The sequence below is a fragment of the Stegodyphus dumicola genome, chromosome 5 (genome assembly GCF_044657685.1).
Source record: "Stegodyphus dumicola isolate Sdum_Otavi_A_Nest chromosome 5, ASM4465768v1".
Taxonomy (NCBI): Eukaryota; Metazoa; Arthropoda; class Arachnida; order Araneae; family Eresidae; genus Stegodyphus; species Stegodyphus dumicola.
In genome coordinates this window covers 59,183,136-59,207,883 of record NC_140772.1, presented here as the reverse complement: position 1 = coordinate 59,207,883, position 24,748 = coordinate 59,183,136, and the positions used below count along the sequence as shown (strand labels likewise).

General features: G+C 31.0%; 1 protein-coding gene across 3 annotated transcripts in view; it reads right to left on the bottom strand.

The window, feature by feature from the left end:
• LOC118186602 (uncharacterized) overlaps nt 1-24,748 on the bottom strand; it is a 570,669-nt gene that overhangs the window by 292,672 nt on the left and 253,249 nt on the right. The gene's annotated exons all lie outside the window — the stretch shown is intronic.

Sequence of the window (24,748 nt, the reverse complement as noted above, 5' to 3'; positions counted from 1 at the left end):
TTAATGCTCTCATAGCACATCGCAAGTTCGAGATGAGCAACTAAACCTTGTGTGTGACAGGAACGAAGGTCTAGACTTAGAGCATGTACTGACCCTAAATTTTGCTAAATAAATGATGTTGCTTGACCTTTATGAGAACAGGTTGTCTATGAAAAGCGATAATACTCAGAGCATCGCTGGGGCTAGCCTTGATTGATCACGCTTGAATTTCTCTGATCCGTAGTTTACATATCGTCATCCCTTTTTCAGAGCCCTTTAGATTATTGTGTCTGAACTGTAATTGAATACAACCATTTGAAAGACTACCCAAGAAATATATCATTTTCCCTACAATCATTTCTAAGATGAAAATATCTCAAAATTAAGCACATTTAAAAATTTAGAGTTGAGTTCATAAATTACGAACTGTAAACGTTAAATAACACTTCAATTTTTTAATTACATTTCCTTCAATTAGGAACTTAAAAATAATTTTAAATATTTATGAAAAGTTTAAATAAAAACCTGCAAATTTCACTGAATGGTAAAGATCTTAATTTTTCAGTCACATCAATGAGATAAAAGTACACTCATTCCTTTTACAACTTCATACATAATTTTGAAGTCGAATGTTTAAAAGATGGAAATGAATATACTAGATAAAATTTTGAAATGCTTGGGAAGGAAATGATGGATATTTAGATTGAACGGTGTAGAAATTAAATTTGATGTTTTCGGTGTTTGTACTATATCAGAAAAGGGGAGACTTTATCTGAATCGAATAATAAAAATGCTTCCTCCGAGGGTTGGATGTAAAGGAAGTGGATAAAAAAAAGAAATCTTATTTCTCCCATGTTCCAGGCTTCTTCCTGTGCTTTATTTGTCCTAGTAAGGCATGATAGCCCCAGGTGAATACTAAATGCAAGAGCGACCTTTTACCATAAGGTCTTCCGATCAATAAAAGTTGGGAAGGGAGAGTCTGTTTTGTCTTAAGGGATAGGAAATAAGCCCCTTTATCTCGGTTCCACCCATCTGATTTGGAAAAGCTTATGCTGGGGGAGCTGCTATATAAAACATTTTGAGAGGAGAGTGTATGTAAAATTGAAAAAGGGAGAATTTTTTAAAACATTTTATTGGAAAATACAAGCACTCCTTTTTAAAGGTTTTGTTCGGATATGATCAAATTCTACGCATGTCGATTTTGCTTCTGCATACATTACTAATTCTGTATAGAAGCGCGACGCTTTCTCTGAATGATAAGCGTAACGCTGAGAAATTATTTTAGGAAATATTTCCCCTATGGCTATATTTTTGCATAGAATTTCGGGGCAAGAAGTATCAGAGATAAGTTAAACTAACTTTCATGTAATTTAGTATGCAGTACTCCAGTTAAAACATATCACGTAAGTACTGTTTCGCTCGCTCAGTAGTAGCGTCATTTTTTCAACCCTGAAAGAAAGTAGTTTTGTACAAGCGAAAGGAAATTTGCACCAGTATAACTTGTGCACCAGTATAACTTGTATATAATAACATAAAGCTTTTCATAATTCATGAACAAGCGCAACTTCTAATATGAATTATTTTATGAACTAAATTTTGGTTAATCTTTGAAAAACCTATGAAGCAATTATTTTATAGTGCGAATTTTAAAGTGCGATATAAAATATACTGTTTTAAAATATATTAGTACAGAATAAGGTAAAAGTGCAAAATAAAACTGAGATTATAATGATGCAAAAATCACTATCTGAACCATAACATTAAAATAAAATTACATGTGCAAAAAAAGGCGGAAAGGACAATAAAAAATTAAAAAATTCTTGTATACACGAGTTTAAACGCCATGACATTCATTGTTCAGCCACAGAAAGCTACAAATAATATTTAACATTTTTGTAAATATTAATAAATATTATTTGCAGCCTTCTGTGGCTCCAGGGAGTTATTGCTTCTAAATAGGGAAGGACGCGGGACACATGCTTGCTTACCTATGTTAGACACCAGGCGTGCCCGTCTGTAAATATTATTGCGTGCTTACGTGTTCGTAATGTATTGAATGCACATAGAACCGAAAATAACTTGACAAAATTTACCTTCTTAAGAAAAAAACTTTGCAGTTTTGGAAATTTTCACAAAAGTGTTCCTACAGCCCTTTTCAGTATTACAGAGCACAATCAGTAGTTACCACTTCAAACTATTTAAGAACGTTAAACACAACGCAGTGCAAAAGTGCATCTAAAGAGCGAAGCTCACATGAAGATATTCTTTCCGATCTTAAGTAGTTTTCGCCCCGGCGGCCAAGAAATTTCCAGTACCTTCCATTCCTCGAAATCACTGGAAGACATATATGGTTGCAGTTGCATTCGAGGCCGGATACAGTTGCAGCTGCATAGCCATTTAGGCCAATTGCCGCAACAGAGGAACCGAACCAAAATATTGCCAAATGGTCGTCAAGTTAAGAGATTAGTTTGGCTATTCCTCGATAAATTCGGTGACAAAAATTAGTTGCCAAAACCAGTGTCAGCTTGGCGAAATCTCGCCAGTCTAATAGCTATTTAAGTCAATGTTAAATAGATTTGCCCCCGTAATCTTATTTTTCCGACCAAGTTTTGTTTTCTTGACCCTTTGTATTATATTATACAAAATTCGTAACGATATTATTCTTATAAGAAATTTACTATTCAGTTTTCCCATACGTAATGGTGTTTATTCTTCTGTTACTAACAATAAGTTCTTTGTGATTTGAATACTGGTATACGTATCTAAATGAACTTATTCTCCTGGTTAAACTGCTCTATATAACCTGATATATTTCTGTGATAGGGTAATCTTAAATTGCTGAGTCATTAGATATAAAATACTAATGTTATTGTTTTACGCTTGATAAGATATTTACTATGTGTAAGAGAGAATAAGAGAGGATTTACCGTGGGTAAAGTGTTCATAATTGATATGTTTTTAATAATTCAAGTTTATGTCTTTAGCAGTTTCTCTTAAGTCCAGAGGCGGGAAAGAGGAATAAAATTTTTTTACTAAAACTAAGTGCTACTGCTACAGGGTTATTGTGTCCTGATAACCTAAAGAGAACATGCGACAGATATTTGGGTGACGAAAAAAGGCATCGAAAATAATATTTACGTTGTAAAGTTATAAGGTATTTTTCCCGCTTTCCTAGCGTGCCTTCTTGGTATAGTGGTTCTGCACTCTGAGCTGGTATTTCAGAGGCCCGCGTTTCGATTCCCGGCGAAGGCGATTGCTAATTTTTCATCTCTCTTGCTTCCAAAACTTCCTAATGTCTCTACAGTGGCGCCCGAACTGAAAAGGGTGTTGAATGAGGATTCTTTACATCCAGGATTTGGCGATTCGGTCCCCTAAAAACTCCTGTCCCCCTTTAAAAAGCGGAGTATATAAGGTATTTCTAACGCTTTCCTAGCGTGCCTTCGTCGTGTAGTGGTTCTGCACGCTGGGCCAGTATTCCAGAGGTCCGTGGTTCGATTCCCAGTGAAGGCGATAACTAACGTTTTATCTTTTCTTTTCCCAGTTTAACCTAATGTCTCTATAAAGTCTTATTTTTAAATAGAAAAATCACATATATACTTCTGCTTCATGCATTCATGAATAGTAAAACTCATGCTATTATTTGTAATTTTCTGCTAAAAAACATTGATTTAGGAGTAAATTATTACTTTTTAAACCGCTACACAATTATACAATTTCCAAAGATCACAACCAAGAGATTCAACCATTTTTAAAACACTAAATCCTGGTACTTAATTCTTTCTCGAATTTACCCATTCATTTTGTAACAGCTTGTTTAGGACGAAATTTAAATTAACTGTTTTATTAGACCGAAATAAATGTAAAAAAGCTGTTCTTAACAACATGCGGACGAATATAAAACACGAAAGATAATGTACCTGCATTATTATTTATTATATCCGCATCGTCCTAGAAAATATCGTGGTAAAAATAAAGCGCCTACAAATCATCGCATGATAATAGCATTGCTGGCATGTGCTTTCAGATTTTATAAAGATTTAAATGCGTGCTTATATAATAATTTTTGAGAGAAAAAATGATGAAGAATATGTTTAATTATATATATCGTATTTTTTAATTAATTAATACACCTTTATCGAAAAAGGAAGACTCATTCTGCGTAAACATGTACTTAAAATTTTAAGTTAACAAAAGCCTTCTGCGATCATCATGGAATGATTTGTAGGAGCTTAGCTTTTTATGACGATATTTACTACGCTGATATTTTAATAGAGAGAAATTTTTGAATCGTTTTACATTCGACTACAATGTCATAAGCCACGATGTTTTAGAACCGTGGTGTTTTGCTTTATTTTTCCTACGATGCTTTACTTTACATTGTTTACTCCGCGACAAATTGTTCGCGATATTTTTTCCCTGGATGTTTTCAGCGGACGCCATTTCTGTTTACACAGTAAATAGAGCTGACACATTTTTATTGAACTGTAGTTTAAAGTGGAAGTGTAATTAACAGGGTAAGTATAATCAGTATTTTCAGTGTGAAAACACTGATTATAGTGATAAAGCTTCAATCCAAAGAGAAGATAATTGACTGGATCGGTTTTTGAATTTTAGTTTCTTTTGTACGAACATTTGCGTCAGAAGTATTTTTACAGAAGGTTTCTTTAAATGAAAGTATGTACCACAAAGATTTCTTTTTTCAATAGTGATATATTTAATGTACTACTTACCATATATTTTGCAATAATATAAAATGTTATTTACATGATTTGTACAAGGAAACGTAAAATATTTCTAGCATTTGAATTTGAGATCTTTCATTACGTAAATTAGTGCTGTAGTATTAAGCTACAGTACAAGTTTTCGTTTTGAATTAATACTTTCATATTTACAAAAGGCAGATGCGGTTACAAAGAAAGTCGCTGATGGTTTATAAAATTTACACTAGTCTAGAGCAAGCAGATAATCATAATTTGAAGCACCTATTATAAAATTCTTCCAACTACTGTAATGAATTGGAATAATTTAAACTTTTGCATTATGTGCTGTTGATTTTTCTAATGAGATAATTAATATTGTAGATTTTCAGATTTATTTATGCTAAATGATGCACAAGGAAAAATCTATATTCTTCCTCAGCCGATTTTTAAATACGTAACCGAATTAAAATCAGAGTCAAATTTCTTTAACTTCATAATATTTCCGCAAATTATTAGGCAACGTAAACAAGTGGATTTCCACATCAAAATTAATTGAATCTTAGAACTGATATTTTTTATTGTATCACTTTCCGTGAAATCAGAAACGGACAGCAACGATATACGAAAAATTGCATTAAAATTCAAACGCTAATATATGAGAAAACAAGTTTCTTCTTAAGCTGTGATTAAGAAGGGAAGGTTGAAAACGACACTAATGAGTTAATGAGTTGTTCTTAATTATAAGATGATTCATGCAGAATATTATTCAAATGATTAATGAATATTTCGAAGAATTACTTGCACGGATAAGAAGAAGGAATGCAGTTTATTCGTAATCTGTGAGATGAAATAGCTAAGGAAAATCATTATATAGGAAATAAATAAGTTTTTCTCAGCTTTACGTTCTGCTAAATTTCTAAAAACAGGATAATTTCTTTTTACAGTTTGAGGGACATTTTATTTTATTAAAAGCATGCTGCATTTAAGACCGAAAAACGTTACTAATTTAGACGTTTCACAGAGAAAAAAAGAAATAAAATGAAAGTGTGTCATCACTTAGGGACATACAATTCTCATTTTGTATATAATTTCAAAAGATTATTCAAGATCATATAAAAGATTAAACAAAGAAAGTAAAATATTTGCAAACCTGATAAATTTAGAAACTTTGAGCAAGAGACCGTACATATAATTTGCATCAATTAAATATGCAGTTATTAAGCATTTTACTACCCAGTTACATAAATTTAATGATATATTTAACTTTCATACTACATTTATTTTGGATAGAGCAAGGTTATTCCAATATAAAAATTTCTTATTTTTATCTTTGAGCCAAGAAATGTTTGAGCTCTGCAACTAGCCAGGGCGTCTACATAGGTCGATAAAAAAATTTAAATTTTTAGTTCTAAATTTAACATATTTAACCAAAAAGGTAGACAAATGATTCCAAATATATTACTAAATGCATTAATTGACTTTAAAACAAGAACAGATAGATACCTTGTTGTTAGGAACACTTTTCGTTTCCTATTATAAATTCTAATTCTTTTAATAACCGGAAAGGTAACATTATTTACTTTCTGTCTATATCTATATATATTTGTGTATATATCTATATTCAATTTTAATATTAGATAGATATTGCTAGGCTATAGTTGTTGAAAATAAGTTGTTAAAAACTAGAATGAAAAGGAGAAATCTCTGAGCGCAGTCTTTTAATATGCAGGTAGTATATCAAGACACACTGTCGAAAAAAGTATTCGAATTTCGGCCAACATTTCATGAGGTATTACTTTTATTTTCTTCCATTAAAATGTTAATTTCCCTTTCCCCGAATTTATTCTTAATAATACCTAAAAGAAATATATTCTAATCCAAATGCGTATGTCTTTGTAAAGTAACTTAAGTTTAAATTTTCACTTTTATTCTTTTATGTATTAAGAATGCATAAAAACATCTGGATTTTTTCAGAACACAGAAATGAACTTATTTATAATTGAATTAAACTGGATCAAAATTTACGAAGGCTTTCAATGAAGTATATTAATCGAAACCTCTCATAAATAATAATAGCCATAGCTTTTTAAATCGAGGTTTCTCGACTAATGTTATTTTGTAAACATCTAAATGTGATTAACTCTACATGATATATCCTTGTTTTCCTCCCACTCCAATGATACAGAAACCTCAGCTGTTCTATTTTGGTTGGGCAGATAGATCTTTATTTACTTAGACAGTGCACTGGCACGTGACCAGACTTTAAACACAAGCGATGTTTTTCGAAGCACGATTGAGTGTAATTGCACACGTCGTGTTGTCCCCAAGAAAACAAGCTTTTTTGTTTTAAACATTAAAGAAGCAAATGCGTTTAGTTTTAGTTCAACATCTCTAATTTATTTTGCTGTCCTCTTATTGATTTTGCTATTATATATGAGACTAACATTTTCAGAATAGCTGTTTTTATACAATAATTATGTAAAAGAAAGTTAAATGTTTTAACTTCAGCTTTTCCTTAACTCCTAATTTGCTGATTGGGCATGAATTAATTGGCTGAAGCTTTTTTTGTAGCTGGCATCTTATCACCATATTATTAAATCACTAACTCAAGTAAAGTACACGATAATAAAGCACAGCTATAAGGACCCAATCGCCAAATCACAGTGGTGGAGAATCATTATCCACCACCTTTTAGTTCGGGCACCACTGTAGAGACATTAGGTTATTTCGAAGCAGGACATATGAAAAATAAAATGCCCTTGCCGGAACTCGAGCCATGGACTTCTAGAAAACGCGTAGAGTGTGCTGACCATTACACCACGAAGGCATGCTAAGAAGGCGGAAGAAATACCTTATAAAGTAATTTTGAACTTTAATGTTTGCCAGATAAATTCTGTTCGTAACACTATATTAGATAAGAATATGAAAATAAAAAAAAACTAATTAATAAATTGAAATAGGCCTCGAACTCCTTATTTTAAATTGGTTATTTTTCCTTTTTTCCCTAACACTAGTAACTGCTTGTAACAAACCCTTCTGAAGTGCAATAGTTCAAAATTAATTCCTCTCGTATGATTCTGTACATGGCTAATGGTACAGGCATTTACAGGAGACTTCCGCTAATAAAAGTATTAAATTTGGAAACCGAGACTTATTATCGAGATGAATATGAACTGAAAGTGATACAATATGAATGGGAATTACATTTTGAACACATCGCATTCTTTTTCTCTCTATACTATGGACAGCTAACTAACGTCTAATGATCCAATCGTATTCAAATATATTTGAAAAAATCTTTATTATATCGATGTAGTGTTTCAAGAACCATCATGAGGTTTTCACCACCCTAATGTAGCTGCATATGTCAATAATGAAAGAAATGTTCAACCAGCCTTGTTGATCGCTGCTATCTTCTTGCATCAATATTTATATTGTGGAATTTTGATAAAGGTTTACTAGAGAGATGCTATTTTAATTTTTTCCTTTTCTTTCTGCCTCTTTTCGCTCTAAGGTGTACTCATTCTAAAATTTACGTAACTTTTCAGTACCAGACTTTATTATAATATTTAGAGATTTACAAATAGAATGAGAGAGTTTGGCCTCATTCCTCTGCTTTGCTTCTGAAGAAAACATCGTGTTGGTGAAGCTAATGCTCGTCTTGCCGTGTATACTTTAAATTGCAGTAAAATCCTTGATATCCTGTTTTTTGGTAACTGTGTATTTGGAATTCTGCCGCCATGTAGGTAAGCCATTTAAGTGAGATACTGATGAATTTATATTCATTTTGGTAAGAAATTTTTGTCTTCTGTAAAGGACTGTTGAGTTGAAAACCAGGGGAAGGATGGCAGATGATTTTATATTTGCATATATTAATTTAAACTCTCACAAGTAGTGAGATAAAAGATACTTGAAGTGTTTTAATTCCATATATGTTTGTTTGATGATTAGATATTCTTGTGGTGATAATTCACTGCACAGATCAAACGTTATATACACGATACAGCCTCGTATTTCTAGACTTCAGTTCAAGAAAACATTAGCTGAATAAAAATTGCCTTGTATCTCTAAAGGTGTCTGTAGTGACGAACACTGAAAACGGCAACCTGTAATTTTCCAAAAGTGTCTTGAGGTAACCTATGCGACGTAATTAACACTCAGGAACTTCTAAAACCATCATTTTAATATTTCATTGCTTAACTCTCACTAAATCTCATTAACAAAGGCCTGATATCAAGTGAATTACAGGAGCTGACTTCATCCTTAAAGAAATGATAGCCAGATTGGGTTTCATGCACAGTCTTAAACGCTTTCAAGCTTCAGACTCTTTAATCTATTATATTTCGTTTCTAGGCAAAACCAGAGGTAGAAGTTTATGATGTAGTTACTAGGCTACCATAAAATTAACAAGAAAAAACTACAACAGCTTAAGCAGGAAGAAAAAGCGATTGTTGGAATCCTTCAGAATAAGAATAAAAAAGAAAGATAATCCTAGTTTTCTAATCTCAGAAATTTGGGCAAATGAAGGAAGACACAAAGTTTTCAAGTAAAAGTATTATCCTCATAAAGCAGGATCAAACTGCAGCATAAGCGTTTTCATGCCTCGGTTGAGAAACACGTGGGAAAAAAATAAAATCATAAAATAAGAGGTAAAATAAAATCACATTGAACAAATTCGGAGTGCAACGAAGGATTAATGAGTCTCAAAAGTGTCGAATGGTGTTTAATCAAAGGATGCAATAAACTATAAGACACAACAGATAAAATAGACAAAAACTTTAATTAATGTTTATTGTTACCGAAGAAGAAATTTGGACAGCCACGTGTGGGAAGTATGAAGAAATTTTTAGATTTCGGATGCGGTGTCTCGTTCCAGAAAAACATCAACAAATTCTCTTTAGAATGCATCTTCTTTTAACTTGGCTTTGTTTGTCAATGAACCGAAGTACGAGGCAGATGAAAATATCGCGGGAAAACATTTCTGACGAAAACTTCACGAAGCAAATCATGAAAATGTACTTTTACATCTTTATATAAGAGCTTAATTAAATAAGCAACATTTTATAGTTAGCAGCATAAGTTTGAGAATTCCATTAACTGTAACACGAAGCATTAATGTAAATTAATTTCCAGATTTTATAATGCTTCATATGATTCTTCCTATCTATCACCTCAGCCAGATAAACTTAAATGGCAGATTCAGCAGATGCGTTTCAAGAAAGTTTAACGGTGAACGAACTCTCTACTAACTGAATTCTCGTTCGGTATTGGACAAATTACATCCTCTAACTTCCCTCTTTTTTATTGTTTAATATGCAGTTAATTTGAACGGAGCTTCAGTCTTTTCAAAAGAAACTGAATAATATATATTGGATTAAGACTCTGTAAAGGAAATAAAAACACATTTGCCACCATTACTAAGCAATCTGGATATATCAGATTATAATATGATATTTAGAAGAATCTGTAAGGATTTTATGTTAATTAACCAATTATTATGATTTAAAACTTTTCAATAATTTCTTCCTTAAACAGTCCTCATCAGAATGCGAATTAGTTGCATCAGTATTTAAGCTGAGGTTTTAAATGTTTTAAGGTTACAGCTTTAGGCAGCATCGCTTGCAGTTTACGTCCTATCGCCAGCTCTGTCAAAGATTATTGCGGCTTTAGCTATTTTGCCAGACGACGTCAAACGCGAGCCATTAATTATTCACAGCCAGCTTAAGTAGACCATTTTGTGTGGTCTCTGATTAGAATACTTGAATTCAAATTTCAACTGATGTTATTTTAAATACCCGCAAATGGAGGAGTTTGTATTTGTAAGCACATGCAATACTTTCTTTTAAATTTAAAGAGTTAATAAAAATGCTATTTTAGCCTTGGTAAAACTTTGTCACCCTAATTCAGACTGGGGTTGTAACTCGTTTGTCAGGCTAGTAGGGTTTGCAAGATATTGATCTAAGCCGCTAAACAACTAAAACACTGCAAATGTACAGTTAAGATTAAAGAAAGTTTTTAGAATATAACATATTTTAAAATATAAAAATTATAAGACTGAAAAGAGACTTTCATTTGATCTGCACATTTTAATTCAACTCCTGAAACACTTTTAAGGTAAGCAAATGAGATAAGCCTGCTCAGTTAAAATTACTACCAGAGAAATTAAAGAAAAGCAGTTTAAAATTTTGTATGTGGATATATGTGTACCTACTTGAAGCTTACAGTAAATATTTATGTCAAGTGGCAACACAATTCTAAATTACTAGGGAAACAAATTCAAGAGGTAATAAGAATGAAAATCTCAGAAAGGTTTCCTTTGAGATGCTTAACGAGAAATGATGAAATAAACTTTAAAATGTTATCATTAAAGTGTCTCTTTACATGATCCAATTTTTACTAATGAACAATCAAAATTTTTTCAGAGACAATTATTTGTTCAAAGACAAGAGATTAAAAATATTTTTCAAAGAAACCAAACGTTTTGCGACATATCACACTATTAAATAATATTCAGAAGTAGTATCAATATCCCTTGGAATATGCAATTTCGTTTCCTTAATTTCCAAATCAGCTGTAATGGAATTTAAATGCTAAATTAGAGTAAGACCTTTCTTAAACTTTTTTAATATAGTCATAAAAAATCATTGCACATAGAAATAAACGTAAAGAATTATATAAATCTGAAAAAAAAAAAAACGATATGACAGCTACTTTCAATAAATGATAATATATTATTAAAAATAAAAAAATTATAACTTTGAAAAGTATCGAAAAGTGAAGAATGCGAGATTTTATGAATATTTCTGCGAGCACAGCTGAAAAAGCTTTTATTTGTAATTTATAAATTTTAAAAATATTTGCTGTGGCTTCTCAAAAGAATGAATGCAAAATAATTAAAGCGTACCGCTGGATAGAAAACTGTAGAATAAATCTGTATAACGAACATCGCCAAATACTGATAAATTTGTGTTTCATTTTCGAGATATTTTACACTGTGAAGTCGTGTGCCACCATTATTAAGCGTCTTGAAACAAAACTTCCAGATGTTCCTTGCCTTCATTTCAACGATTTTGTGACCTGGAGAATTATAAATTACTCCCACTTGACGGAATGATTTGTTGGACACCTCGTGCGTAAGTGGCCAAGTGAAGTATAGTACAACTAAGTTTTGAATAATTTCCTTTACCTAATAAACGAGAAAAATCATCATGTGGTGTTGCTACATTTTACACAAAATGTGTGGCGTTAAGATAAATATTGGAGCCATGTTTTGTCGCTGCCGTTTAACTTTGATATTTTAAATTTCTCAATTTTAATATAAGACTCTTATGTTTTGAGAGACGAATGCATGATATGCCTGTCGTAAATAATTATTTTAAAATTATTTTAATAATTAAACCGAAAGAAACCATTAATATAAAATAGAAATTACAAATTAATCCCACGGGTTATGCATTTTAATTTTAAACACGATTTTTGACTTTTTGAAATTTAAACTAAATAAATTAAAATTTTTAAAGTATTGGGTTGTTTGTTCCCAATCTGCCATTGGAAAATAAAAGAGAATTGGGTTGTGGTAAATTTTTCAGACTGATATTTGTTTAAAAAACGATTTGTTTTTTGGTTTTATTAGATTACGGCAAAGCACTCGAGGGCTATCTGCCTTAAAGGAGGGATGCCTTCGTGGAGGACGTTCTAAGGGAAACTGGCTCGTATCCACGTTACACATGGAGAAAACCACGTGGAAAAACGAGAAAAAGTTAATTTTTACAACAGATTTTACGTACCACATTTTGACAAATGTTATTATAGTAATTTTAGAACTTAATAAGGTGCTTCAAAATAATACTAAGCAAATTTAATAAACAGAAATCAAAATAAGCCCCTCTTAAATGTGCTAAATTGCAGTATGATAAACTTCGGAATGAAAAATGACATATTGAAAGGTTCGGAAATGTATGTAAAGTTTTAATTATAAGAAGATACATACCCAGCGATTACACAGATTACAATTTTACGTCATGTTACATTTTTTGCTTGTGATAGCAAGTTTACGAAAAACATGTAACTATCACTTTCATTAAAATGAATAAGTTATGATGTTTCATTTTTAAAACCTATACAACTTTGAATTTAGCTCCATGCTTCTTATTATGATATAAATGCAAAATTACTACACTATATTCGCTGAACTTATAATTAGGATTTATTACGTCATCACATTAATAAATTGTTGAACTATCAGCTCAGCATATGACACATGCTTCACATATAGAAAATGTTTAAGAAATAAATTACGCGCATAAATTATATGATTCTGTTCCAATGATGCAGAAGATTCAAATTAATCATAACACTACTTATTCTCTTGTTGCAAATAAACTGTGGTTAGCGGACAAATAAATTTTTTGTTATTTATTTGGACACATTATACCTCTGGTAACGAAGATTTGAAAAGCTTAGATGCTGTCTGAGTCGCGCATGCTTTAATTCGGTGATTGGAAGACAAGCAAATTTTAGACATAATCGCATTTCACTTCTCCTCCAGAGCGAATCACAAATATATTCAGATTTTATATAAGTTATATACGATATAGCATTTCTAAAAGTAAAAATATTTCTCCGTGACTTTTAGATCTAATTTTTGTTAAGTTATATGATCAGTTTATGATGACTAATGAATATTGAAAAGGCCTCTGTTCCTTACATAAGGTAACTGGCCTTTGTGAACTGCATTAATATATTCCATAATAAAAAAAGTATAACAATAATATATAAAAATTACACTCAATCATAAAATGAGAACCTCCAACATTACCTTATATCAAGAGGGTAAAAGAAACAAGTGTACAGAGGCCTCTGTTTTGGAACCAGTACTCCCTCAACATACGCTATACTTAACACACAGTTACTCAAAATGTTAACATGCATTTACAATAATTTCGTATTACTTATCTGTATTAATTTCATTTATTTTTACATATGATTAATGACGTTACAATTTAATAATCTTCCCTGAAAAAATTATTAATTTCATTTTATTTTCAAAAAGTTATTTAAATTTGACCATAAAATTCTTAATTTTTCATTTTCATAAAACGAAGAAACAGCTTGATATCAAATAGAATTAATTATTATTAAATTTCAAAATAACATTTAATTAATAAAAAATAACAGTTAATTAATAATTAATCTAATTAATGAATTATTTCAGAGTAATGACAAATTTAAATATACTCTCTTAGCAGAAAATATCAAATAAAATGTGCCAACAAAATTAATAAATGCAAAACCATTAAATGAAAATACCAGAATATTTACATTTTCTTCTCTGAACACTATGTAACTACGTTTTTATCTCAAAACAATAAAACTGTGGGAATTTTAACTAAAACTTTTCATACAAAATTTACAATCCACTACACCAATATCACTTTTCTTTCACTGAAAAACAGTAATTTAATACAGTTTGACCGAAAGAAAGTCACTTGGATAAACATTAGGGCGTATATTCAAACGCAGAAATGAATAAAAAGGTTTTCCCACAGTTCCCAAACATGCGCGAAGTAAATGGCACATAATGATTTCTGTTAATTTTCGACGCACAACGGAAGTATCTCGCATATGGTACAAGGCACTAACACAGATAGACATCCATGAACCAACTGTCATGATGAATTTGTTAAGCATTAATGATTTAAACCAACTTTTTTTTTTCCTTTCATATATGACGTTAGCACTTTTGGACTGGCAGATAAGGAGACACATTTATTGAGCTTTTGTAGATATTTTACAGAAATCCACTTGAGAAATAATGTTCCATTTCGCACTTGAGGCATCCTGTCCGATTCAGATGTATTAGAAACAAACTCAGAAGTGATTTTAAGCAGCTAATTTAATCGTTTACATATTCCTTATTTTTATTACATATCTCTGTATTATTTTATTCATTTCCAAATTCCCTGACATCAGGATGGCTTTTTCATGACTCATGAAAGCACTTCTCTAAGCACACAGCAGAAATAAGTTACAAATTTTATTTAGTAAAGTATTCATAGTTCTAACAAGGCACGTGCCGTACCGAATTTCATGACCCTTGATCTTTTACCCTATTAAATGGCTCGGCATTGGAAAGATATATCATCTTTATATTGTTGTTAAAGGACCGACTCGAGGATAAAACTATACAACTCAAGTTTGTAAAATAGTTTTGATAATGGAATTTCATGGTCGAGATGCTACTTCAATCCAGTGGATTGCTGCTCCATTATCAGTGTAAAAATCTGAAAGTAAACGTTACTTTTACGTGCATATATAGTGACTAAGTATACTGCTAGGTAACTAAAATTACTGAATATCTCAATATTATAATTTACTTTATTACTTCGACGAAGTCATTCTTCCTACTTAGAATATATTATAGATGGTACCATATCTAGATCACAAAGTAAGTCTAAATTCATTTTATATGGACTGGTCAAATGAATCTCATAACCTGTCTAATGGATCATATTCTCACTCAACATTCTTTGAAAGTGTTTTGCGATTTTTGTAAATGTGTTTGTATCCAAGGTGTATCCAATAAGGCTGTAAAGACATTAGCATATTTTGAAACAAAAGCCGCGAAAAGTGTGCAGTGCTCTCGCCGGAAATCGAATACGCGCTAAATGTGCTACCGTTATACCATGAAGGCATATTGCAAGGAGGGAGAAAATACCTTATAAAGTGTTGGTTTTAATCATTTCTTAAGATTTGAGCTGGCGTGTTTTACATGCCATTTGTAGGAGTACTAAAAATTCTCGTATATTTTATAATGAATATACTTGAAATTTTTATATACCTGAGAATATGTAAATTTAAAAAAATCATTCTTAATTTTCAACACGAGAAATCTATTTAGCTATTATTGGAAATGGAACTACGTGTGAAATCATTCCAGTAATAACAAAAAGCGGATTCAAATTAAAATTTGTAACGAATTCCTTCTATTTATTGTGATTTAAAAGCCAGCTTGAAACTTCATTTATTCATTTAATAACAAATTCCACATTACACATTTCATTTGAAATTCATTACAGGCAGTGTTCAGCAAAGTCGCTTAAAAATACGTTTCAGAAATATTTAGTTTCAACAAAAAGAAATTAAGCAAATTAGCAATCCTGAAAAAAAAAAATGCATTGCAAGACACTTCTGAAATCATGTTCATTTCCACAATCAAAGCCCATGTTGTTTCTACACAGCAATCATTATAAACAACAATACACTCCCTTCTAAAAAAGTGGAGCATGCGCAAAAGGCTACGTTGGCAGGTGTTTGCAGGAGCACCACCACGTAGGAGTACTAAAATCTACAAATTTCCAGGAGCTTTTTTTTTATTTTTATATGAAGCCTTCGTTTAGATTAAATTTTCACTAAACACACTTTCGCTTTCAAGAAATTTCGGATATTAGAAAAGTTTTATAAAACACAAAACTATTATTATCCTGAGTTATTGAAAGATTCCCGAAAACTTAATATTCTTGAGCAAAAACAGACTTCAGAAAAGTCACATCCTAATTGAAATCGATTTGAAATTCCGCCTCTTATAACCGTAGCTGTCTAAGCCATATCCTTATTTCCGGTTTCGGTTAAACATTATTGTTATAACAAAAATGTGAGTTTATATAGTAAAAAGATAGTTATAAACTACAGATATGGGTAAGAATACAAATCCGCTAATTCGCTATCTATCTGATTTCGCTCCATGGAATAAACATTCTTTAAACTATTACCAATAGGAAATAATGTTTTATGTTTCAACAATTATGTTTTCTATTATTAATTAAATTAAGAAATTTTAACGTAACAATTTATTTACTACCTTATCTGTATTTTTATACTCAGTTTTGATGCACAGAGCTTCTATCGAGTGTTCTTATTATATAGAGTGTTCATAAATCATTTTGCTTTTCTCAGCGCTGAATCCTCAATGGTGCCTTATAAGGAAACACAAAAATTTCTAGCACACTCTTTAAATTATAAAACAATAACTACAACATGTGATTCTTCTTTGACATTTAGTACATTCTTGGAGATATCCGATATTAAAGTATGTCTTAGTTTTCCGCGTTAGTCAATTTGTTTCTTTAACTTCAACAATGTCACTGAATTCAGATGTGGAAATATACGTAATTTAACTGCATAATGAAAATTGGCACTATTATGCCATGAAGCCTAGCAAACTAGGATATTGGTCCAGATAGATTCTCAATAATTTATGATCTTATATTTTAATTCTACTTTTCTCACTCTCAGTTATTGTGACATTAAAAAAAATATTTAACTCTTACTTTCAATATTAAAAAAATTTCATGTGTACACCACATGACTTCCTTGTACGGAATATTAAATTATGCACATTTTTTCTTGCATTTCATTTAAACTTATTAGACTGAACTAAACCTACTTCGCCGACAGCGCATAAACCACAATAGAATAAATGCATTCTTTAAAATTCACTCCATTTGTTTACCATAGCGACACTCTGGCGCTAGGTTTACTTAACAGTATTATATTTCATTCATAATAACACAGAATGCACAAAATGTATATCATTTAAAGAATTATCTAATCGTTGCCACATGTTCTATTCAAATACTATAATAAAGCTAGAACGATGTATAAAAGAAATTAAGCAAACAAAACAAAAAAGAAACAGTTTTTTACAGACGATTGAGTATTTCTCATTTCATTAATTCAGCTCTCACTTCGCGAGAAGGCAAAAATACATAAAAACTCAAAATATCTACATTAAAAATTACGAAGTAAATCTCAAACGCTTATTTCCTCGAAAAAATTCCAGAAAGAATTAAGCATGATTTAATTGGCAATAATAAATAAATGACTTATCTTTGTTGTTGCGAAGCTAAGTTTCTCTAGATTGGCAACAAATCCACTAGTCTCCTGTTTCAAATGTAAACATCAATGGCCGCCATTAAAAAAAGGCTTAGTGGCAATTAAACAACTTTAAAATTGCTGATAATTCCAAAAATATTGCACACAGATTTACTAAAGGCATACACACCTTAACCGGAAGATAAAATCAACATAATTCAATCATTTTTAAAGCAAAAAATGTACAATTTACAAACATATAAAAGTAACGAAACTGAGATCACTGAGCCGGGTAACAGAGTGGATATATATATAAATATATTTATATACGTTTGGCACGGCCGATTGCAACCAAAATACGTGGTGCACATCTACATGTTGTAGCAGTCCTATATACAAAATTTTAACTTTCTGAGGCTACTCATTTTTGAGTTATGCGAGATATGTACGTATGCAAGTATGTACATATGTTCGTACAGACGCCACGAAAAATTCTCTTCAGAATTCATTTTAAAGCAGTTTTATAATTTTTTTGGAGGAAACGAGTCTTTTATTCTGTCCTTATGTACAGATATCACGCAAAAACATCGTTAAATTGCATTCGATAGCGGTCAAAATGATATTTTCGTTGAAATATGCTGCCTGAAACTTTTCGCGATTACAATACTTCCTTTTTACTTCGTACAAGGAAGTAAAAAACAACTGACTTTTTGAAAGAAAGTGTACTACTGAAACTCTTTGTGTCAGTTTAGTTTGACGTGAAGTTTAATGCTCAACATATTGGAAACAGAACTACGCGTATGCTTGCCGGAAAGTACGAATATAGGGGCACATGCCTAATTAACATTGAGTAAATGTCCATCTCGCTAATTTGGCAAGATATCGCCAAGCTGGCAACGGTTTTAGTGAGAAATCCCCGAAAGTCGCCACATTTGGCAACATTTAGGTAAGATCACTGCGAAACTGTAATGGGTATAATAATTGAATAACTGTAATGGATACTGTATGTAGCTGTAACAGTATCTGGCCCTCATATGAATAATATGAACTCAGTAATTTCGAGAAGCACTAGACATTTCTCTGCGGATAGGGGGAAAACTACGTAAGACCGAAGAGAGTATCAGTTTAGGAGAAGTATAATTAGTTCAGCATTAGTTCGGAGTATAGTCGATATATTCGTTACTGAGATATATTCGTATAAGCTTCGTTGATTAGCTGCATTCTCCATTGCGTATTGTTTAACGTTGTTAGTAGTTTGAAGTGTAACTATTGATTGTGGTCTCTGATACTTGAAAACCTGTGAGAGTACTTTTGTAGAAATTTCCCAAACTATGAAGTGTTTCTTCTAATAAAATGATTTTAATCAAACTATCATCAGTTTTGTGTGCATTCTTTCTGTTACAAACCCATACGCACGCAACAATATTCTTAGAAAATGGCATGGTCTAACTCAAACAACGCGCAAGTGCAATCGATTGAGCTTTCTTTGATAAGCTAGTGCAAAGATAAATTTTTGTTGAAAGAAATTTTTATCGAAATTATTTATATTATTTATAAATTAGTTATTATTTTTATTGAAAAATGTCTAAAAGTTTTCGGATTTTATATTACGTCCAAAGAGACTATTTTTCACTTACATGAACATACGCGTTTCGAGAGCCATTTGAATAGATTTCGGCTAACGCCTGTTTGGACTAAAATATTTAAAAACAGCACATCTTTAGAATTTCCGACACAAAGTCTCGTGGCAGGGAATTTTTTAATTAAAAATTCGTCGCAAAATATGTTTGACAAAATATGAATACAAAATAAATCACATTCGAAATTCGGGCTTCCAGATGCCAAAATTCAGGTGGAGGACTATATTATAAAAAAATTGATGGCTGTACGTACCGTTGTCTTTTCACAAAGCCAGAAACGTACATACATTCATGCATATACTTCATTATTTAATTTCTTTAAATAAAATATAGGGCGATAATATTTGGTGGCAACAATTTGGAAGGTAATTCAACGCTTTTAGTGATCGACGCAAAATGCATGTTCGAGACTAATATCCCTTCTAACGTTCATTTGAACTAATATTTAATAAAATAATTAATACTTAAAATTTAAACTCAACAACAAAAATCTGAAAGTTTTCAGATATTATATTACGCCCGGGTCGGAGGTCGGGAGCTTTTTTTATTTACATTCGCATATAAGTTTCGAGAGCATTTGGGCTAAAAATATTTATAAACAAACTATCTTTAGAATTTCTGATTTACAGTCTCGCATACTGGAGAAAAAAGTGTTGTTTTTTATACAGTGTTGCCACTGCTCGCTTTGAAATCAATGAGTTTGTTAACCGACATATCGTTAAAGTTTTGAAAAATTTGGGATACGAAGTAAAATATTTAAAAACAGCATATCTTTAGAATTTCCGATAGATAGTCTCGCGTGCTGAAGATAAAATATTTTTCCCATACAGTGTTCCTGTTGCTCGCTTGAAATCACTGAGTTTGTTAATAAAAAGTTCGTTAAAGTATTATAAAATAAGAAATGCACAATAAAACAAATTTGAAATTCAAAATTGAGACTTCCAGGTGTCCATATTGGAGGTGGAGGACTACGTTATTCAAAATTTGGTGGCTTAGGTACCGTTGGGGTTTCACAATGAGAAAAACATGTATACATTAATGCACATTTTTCATTATTTACTTTCTTTAACTATAATGCAGAGCGATAATATTTGGTGGCAACAATTTGAAAAGCGATTGGGATTTTTATAGTGATTCAACGCAAAATCCCGTTTTCAGACAAATAGCCCTTCTACATTAACGCTTCTTTGATAAAATATATATATATATATATATGGTTAATAACTTAAATCAAATTCACAATTTCGATATTTCCTTTTTTCATTAAGTTACTGTTAATCTCATTATTAAATATAATTAATTTATAGCATAATGTTAAAATTTGAAATTCGAATTCGTTAAAGAAAAATATACCTTCTAGTTTTCAATATTTATTTAAAAAAAGGAATGCCTTATTTATTTCTAACAACAATTTAAATACAACATTCGTAACAATTTTAAAGAAATTATCTTCAAAATATGCCATGTGCATTATAAAGTACTATCTTTATTAGAAAATTTAAATACAGAACAAGGAAAATAGCATTTTATAAACCTATTGGTGTAGTAATTATTTAACATATTATTATCAAGGATTATTTCACGAACAATTGCTTGGAAATTCATAATTACAAAGCCAATGATCTGAAAATAATCCAAACAGAAGACTGAATGCATTTCCATTATGACTGAAAATAACATTAAAATTCTTGTAAAGAATAAGAATAAATTACGTACGTTTAGTTTCAAGATCGCATAGCTCGAAAGTGTTTGAAAACTGAAGTATAAAATGCAAAATGTTGGTCAAGTACGCTCCTTCACCGTAGAGAGTTCTAACTAATTTAAGTATATCCTTATCCTGGCTACTCTTATTTAATATCCCTCGTTAATGCTAAATTTTTATAATGCTCTTGTCAATGCTAGCTAAATGAAGGGGATTTTCAAATACATTATAATATTTTTGATTTTAATATGCTAATTCTGTAAATGATAATTCGCAAAACTTTCAAAAAGCACTAAATCCCGAAATGGGTTATAAACCTGTCACTCAGATTGGTATATTTAGAGAAGATCGACGCCATTGTGACTTCTGGGGGGGGGGGAACAGGTTGCAATTTTTCAATGGTTAAACTTTCAGAATTTTAGGAAGGGAACCTTAATGATGCAATTATGCTCAACAGTTTTATTCATGTTCCAATCACAAAAAAAAAAAAAAAAAAAAAAAAAAAAAATTAAAAATTTAGATTAACATGAAATATTAAGCAAATTTAAACAAATATTTATATTGACTTAATCCAATATATACACACACTTGTAGAAACAGTGTTGACTGGTACTGAAATTACAGTAATTAGGCACAATTCTGAACATGAAAAATATAAACAAATATAGTGATATTCATTTACAGGAATATGAACTCAACGTTCAGATAAAAAAATATTTTAACGTATAATGTTATTATATCTAACGTTATATTTGTCATGACACGGAAGAATCTAGTGAACTGGATTTAAGTAGTCGGTTATCTTTCTGAATTAGTGGATGGCGGAAATTCCGTTTTGATCTTCAATCGCACCAAAATAACTTTTTAAGTAACGTTCAGAGAAGCGTAACTTCAATAAATGCATTTGCGCAGCTTGAGATGCTGTTTATCGACGCTGAAATAAATTGATTCCGATTAGGATAATTCAAGGCGGAAACACTGACATGTGGTCTCGTCAGGTGGAGAAATTTGAACCTGTTTGAAGAATAATCGATACAGCTTATCACTGCTACTTCCTCAGCTGCTACGAATGAGAGAAAAGAGTGCAAAAGGAGAACTTAAAGCCTTCTTTCCACTTTCAAAGACATCTCCTTTTAAAATACCTTCGCTTTTCTCACCTACGTTAAGTGCTTTGAGACAGCAAAACTCTTTCATCAAAGAATACTGAGAAATGCTTATTCAGATTAGAATAAAATTTCTGCTTGTGAAAATATGGAAAACACATTTAAGAAAAAGGTCTATTTTTATTCAATATTTTATTAATTAAATCATTATAAATATGAAATTGAAAGTAACTTAAATAAATATAAGAAATGAAGATCAATGAATTTATCATCTCAGTGTTTTTCTATATTATCTGAATCAGAAAACTGCGTGACTCAAAGATCATACAACTTTCAAGTGAAGCAAAGAACTTCGATGAAGGCCGTTCAAGTACATAGATTATTCTACACACTTTACATAAATGAAACATTTTAATTTCAGCTGCTAAAGGACCTAATTAATAGTTGATAATAACATTTATATGCTTTACAGATCATTTAACAAATGGGGACTTTTTGCTTCATATGCATTGACTCTGTGTTCCATATTATTGCCTTTACATCATCAGAATAGAATAGAGTAACTAATTCCCAGCGGAGTATTATTACAGAACGCATGTATTAGGTTAGTTACTGTCAAGAATTCCTTAGACTATATAAACAATAAGAAAAACTTTATGGGTACAGTGATGATAACAAAACTAATTGTAACTGATGAAAATTATTATTTACATAAAGATGTAATTACAGAAAAAAAGCGATGGAGTACAACCTTAATAAGAATGTATTAATCTGTGATGGTTGGATTGGCTACGTAAATGGCAGTCATGTAGGAAAATCTTTACAAGAGCTGATAATTTTAAGATATCAACTTAATGACGCATGAATGAATACTTTCCTGGATGATTTAGAAGAATTTTCGTTTATTATTAGAAATTCCATTTATACTCTTTGATTTCTTTTCCATTTTCGTAACTAGGACCTTTCATTCCAAATTATATTAATGGGAAAAATATTAAAAGTTAATATATTTCTCTTTAACTACTAAACGAAATGATGCGAAGTTTACTTTTAGCTGCTAACATTTTAAAAAATCATTTGTTATGTTCTCATTATGCAGACAGAAGCACTCTCTCCAAATAAGAACTCAAGTTATTTAACAAGCAGATGTTTTCATGTAAATATAAGAACACAAGGGAGGTTGATTTAAGATTATCGGACTGTCGGTTTTCCAAACACAAGTAGTTTCTATATGTTTATAAAATCTGAGTAACGAAAAACAATATGGGATGAAGAATAGAATTCTACTTGGTGGTAAGATTTGATGTGAAACGATTAGTTATGGTAGTTACAGACGTCTTGCATTCAGCTAAATATTTGTAATATGAATTCCAGTATATTTTACTGGATTTCTTGTTTGTTTCACAGTTACTGTGATTGTGTATTATCTATCAGAAGCAGTTTAATGGTAAAATTCAAGTAGGATTACAAATGTTAGAATATGTCTTAATTTCTATATCCTAGTTGTTTGTGTTTATTTTCACGCATAGGTAACTGGATAATTTTTCCGCTTTGAAATTATAAGCTTGTTGTGCAAGCGTTATATGAACGTTATGTAGCTTTACACAAACTATAATGTAAAATACATAATATATAATGAAACGGTAAATTAATTATAACTATTGCATTTGCTTCTGGTTAAAATGATACGGGGTTTTCTTCTAGAAGTTTAAAAACTTATGTTAAATAACTTCCAAATATAAGCAGCCTTTCATTGACACTGACGCCTATCTAGTGGAATAAATTTAGCTTAATATCGAATATCGAAATTGCTTTTCAAAACCATACGTAAAATCTTGTTAAATTCGAAGAAAGTGCCACAAATAAACCATTTTGTCTTATCTTAATGATCAACGCACTGTCGCTATGAATTCAAATTCGAGATGCAGATAAAAATCAGTTTTAAAATAGCACCATTTTCAGTTATACACATGTGTATTTCCTAAACTGTAAAAAAATAGAATGAAATTTTGTTTTGTACGTCACTTTAATTATTACTAGCTGACAGTAGTAATTGCATATTAATTAAATATTATTTACTAACTAGACAAATTTTCCTATAATTATTGGAATTATTTAAATATTCTTTGTATTGCTCGTTTTCCAGATCTCATAAGTACCCCTTTTCTTTAGAGAGCCACAGAATGCATTTATATTAAAAATGCCATCATAACTTGGAAAGTTTCATCGAATTATCATCAACAGTAAGGTAAGGATCTTTTTAAATCCTATACCTTTTAAGGTGATCATTTTTCACTGTTAAAATATTATTTATTAAAACATCAATACATGATACCTACTTTGATTCTTTGTTATCATAATTAAACCTAATTACTTCAATGTACTTAATTGTATTCAATCATTCATTTGCACAATCTGCCTATCAGTGGTCGAATGGATGAGACTACTAACGCTAGTGATTCTAGCCAGGTTCAATTTCTGATATATGGGCTGCCTGTACGGGTATTTTTCTGGTTTTTCTCCATCTGTAACGTAAATAAAACTCAGTTCCAAAGTTCTCCAGCGCATATAATCTTTAAAGTTTCGAGCCAGAAAGTTCACTACCGCTAAAGACCTCTACGAAAACATTCTCCTTTCAGGAAGATAGTACATGTGCTTTGTCATAACAAAATAATCCAAATCACTGCATTCTATTTAGCTATAACTCATTCAAAAATTAGTGAAACTTGATACATAAGAACAGCAGGGTGG